This window comes from Propithecus coquereli, unplaced genomic scaffold (assembly GCF_000956105.1).
Source record: "Propithecus coquereli isolate 6110/MARCELLA unplaced genomic scaffold, Pcoq_1.0 Scaffold58, whole genome shotgun sequence".
In the NCBI taxonomy this organism is placed as follows: Eukaryota; Metazoa; Chordata; class Mammalia; order Primates; family Indriidae; genus Propithecus; species Propithecus coquereli.
Window position 1 is genome coordinate 1,901,027 of NW_012151729.1, and position 3,314 is coordinate 1,904,340.

At 40.0% G+C, this 3,314-nt stretch overlaps 1 protein-coding gene across 1 annotated transcript in view; it reads left to right on the top strand.

The window, feature by feature from the left end:
• LOC105821516 (proton-coupled amino acid transporter 2-like) overlaps positions 1 to 3,314 on the top strand; it is a 28,202-nt gene that overhangs the window by 24,473 nt on the left and 415 nt on the right. The gene's annotated exons all lie outside the window — the stretch shown is intronic.

The following is a 3,314-nucleotide window of genomic DNA, read 5'->3' on the forward strand; positions in this document are numbered from 1 at the left end:
AAAAAAAAAAAAAAAAAAAAAGTCTTTACTTTTAAATGAATATCAGTACATCAAGTAATAACATGTAACAAGTTCTTGAATTCTATCATCTAGTAATTTTGATTAAGAGAAACTAAAAGCAGCCCAACAACAATTACACTAGTATTCACTGTCCTAACCATTAACAGAAATGGACTGTGTTAAGGCTGGCAGCTGCTTCACACAGATTACAAATAACTACTTATTCCCTTTTCGTAGATAAAGCCCCTGACCATCAAGAAATGTTAGGGCAAAATAATTATTTAATCCCGTTCTTTCTTCAAAGAACTGTTTTTCTTTTTATTAGATCTAAGAAAAAAAAAAGTCAACCTTGATATCTATGTTGCTTGAGCTAAAAGGCATAGGAAAAGAGGCAATGTGTACTCATTAAGTTTCTAAGAAATATGAAGTAAAAAGATAAAATCTTTAGATAAGATCTAAGTCTGTACAAGGAAGCTAGATTTGCTAGTCTCCAAAAAGTGAAAGGACCTTCTGTGTGATACACAGAAATAATTTAATGCCTTTTCATAAGAATATAACTGGGGCTTCACTGAAGCTACATATTCCACGAGGGCATCTAAAATAGCAATCCGTGGAAAAGGGGCTTCCTTCTCCTCTCTTACCCATTTGCGTGGTAGTTTTTATGGATTTCTGGCCAGATGTTCCAGACCAGGAGGTTGTCCAAGATTTCATCCCTGTTATGCCAGAAGTGGGCTGCAGAACCATCCTCTCCTCCAGGGTCTCCTTCTCTGCTTCAGTGCTGCAGCTGCCCTGGCCTTGAATTCCTTCTCCCGCTGTAGGCCATACCGTTCAGCTTCACCCGGGCTTCCTTGGCCTGCTTCAGCCTCTGGGTCTTTGCTTGCGGCCTCGGACGCCTTCTCCAGGCCCACCGCTGGCTGGTCCTGCAGCAGTGGCAGGAACCCCTGCTACTGGCTAGCCGAGGAGATTCATGATTCTCACTGTACTAGACCAGCCCTTTGAATTTATTAGACGCTGATATTTTTCCTCTTGAGGCGATTCATTCTCAGTTTGACCTTGGTAACAGGAACCTCTCAGAATCTTAGAGATTCTAGAGAAATCAAAGAATTTGCCCCAAAGTATGAGGGTAGCAAACCCTGAAGCCTAGAACTACAGTTTCTTCAAGCATTGCCTCAATTAGTACTTATGAGTAAGTAACTTAGAGTGATAATGAAGATAACTTTTCTGAGTGCTTCATTTGCATGAATTAACATATTTAGAACTGTAATGCCATGTGCAGTATGAATACCTAAAAGGGTAGGTGGCATTTATCCCCAGGCTGACAAAAGGTTGGAGACTTGGCCGAAGCCACACAAGAAAAAATCCAGATTCCTGCCTTCCAGACCCATTTTCTTTCTGTTACACCACACTTCCTTTCCAAAGAAAGCCTAGTCGAGGCTTATGGGATTTCTTGGTGACCAGGAACATTTTCCATCAAATCAAATTAAAACTATAAAAGCCTAATTCTGTAAAACATCCTGCTGAAAAAATATAATTTTGAAATCTTTAGCTTTTCGTGTTTCTTTGTTGGGTGTTTTCTGACATGTATGTAAAACCTGGAGAAGACACTTCTTTTATGAGACTGTGGGTCTCGTTTCAACTGAAGACCCCTTTGTACTATCAATGATTTTACATCCTAATTGTCTGCAAATAAGAGGTTCTTGGCCAGGCGCGGTGGCTCACGCCTGTAATCCTAGCTCTCTGGGAGGCCGAGGCGGACGGATTGTTTGAGCTCAGGAGTTCGAAACCAGCCTGAGCAAGAGCGAGACCCCGTCTCTACTAAAAATAGAAAGAAATTAATTGGACAACTAAAAATATATAGAAAAAATTAGCCGGGCATGGTGGTGCATGCCTGTAGTCCCAGCTACCTGGGAGGCTGAGGCAGGAGGATCGCTTGAGCCCAGGAGTTTGAGGTTGCTGTGAGCTAGGCTGACACCACGGCACTCACTCTAGCCTGGGCAAAAGAGTGAGACTCTGTCTCAAAAAAAAAAAAAAAAAAACTGCTGAATGCCAACATTGTGTTTAAGTGGTGGTGATACTAAATTTGTTTTAAGTTGTTTGGTACTGGTTTGTTTATCCACACACGCTTTTCCCCCCATTTAACTTACTACTTCTTTAACTTTTGGAGCTTGCTGTTGAATTAAGGATCATAGAAGATCTTTCCTCCCCTCCTTCACTGAGCATTTGTTAAGAATTTCGCATGGGCTTATCTCATTTAATCCTTACGATGACCCTATGAGGTACATGCTGTCACTGTCTCCATTTTCAGATAAGGAAACAGGCTCAGAGATATGAAGAAACCTGCTAAAGAGCAAGCATACAGTGGCAGATGGATTTAGGACCCAAATATTTGTGCATCAAACTCTTCATTGAAGGGCCCCAAAGAGGCCTTTGAACAGTGGTGGTCAAAATGTAAAACAGAAAAAAAATGTGGCCAGTGGATTACAAACTTTTAAAAAATTTGAAACTCAATGGCCTCTTTACAAATAAGAAATCAGCTACGAAACAAAGAGGGGGGTTCTGGAGACCATATGGTGAATTAGGGGGAAAGCGGAGGGCCCCTGCCACCCTACGATGCGGCCTGATGCTATTTAAACCCTCCCAGGGCATAGAGAGGAAAGAAAGTCTTCACTATTGTTTTATATAAAACGGTACTGATTCTGATACCAAAATCTGACAGAGCATACACAAAAACTATGACCAAATTAAATACAAATACAAGCATCTTAAAACAACATCAAAGAGAACCTGACAGTGTATTAAAAGAATAGTACACCATGGAGCTTTCCCTAGGAATCCAAAAATGATTCAACAGGGAAAAAACCATTACCATAGACAACATCTAAGATTGGAGGAAAAAACTGGTCAATGATGGCTTCTGGGAAAAAGCATGAATAGAGTTTCATGATACAGGTCAACTTTTCGAGGAAGACTCTTAGCATTATAAAAATATAAGAAACCTTCCTTAACATGATCTAGGAGGAGAAGAAGATGGTCTCAGAGTCAGCATCATGGTTAACAGGGAAACATTAAAAGCAGCTTCAGCGAAGTGTGAAATTAGGAAAAGATGTTTGGTGCTACTATGTCATTAACACTAAAGAAAATGAGGGATAAAATTTGGAAAGAAAGAAAAAATATTATTTGCAGTGTGATTACCTGGAAAGCTCGAGAAAATCAACCTCGTGCTATTAGAAACAAACAAAAAATCAGAGAAGCAGGCAGTAACAGAACAACATCTGCAAAATTATTGTCTTTCCTACTTGTAAATAATAATAGAA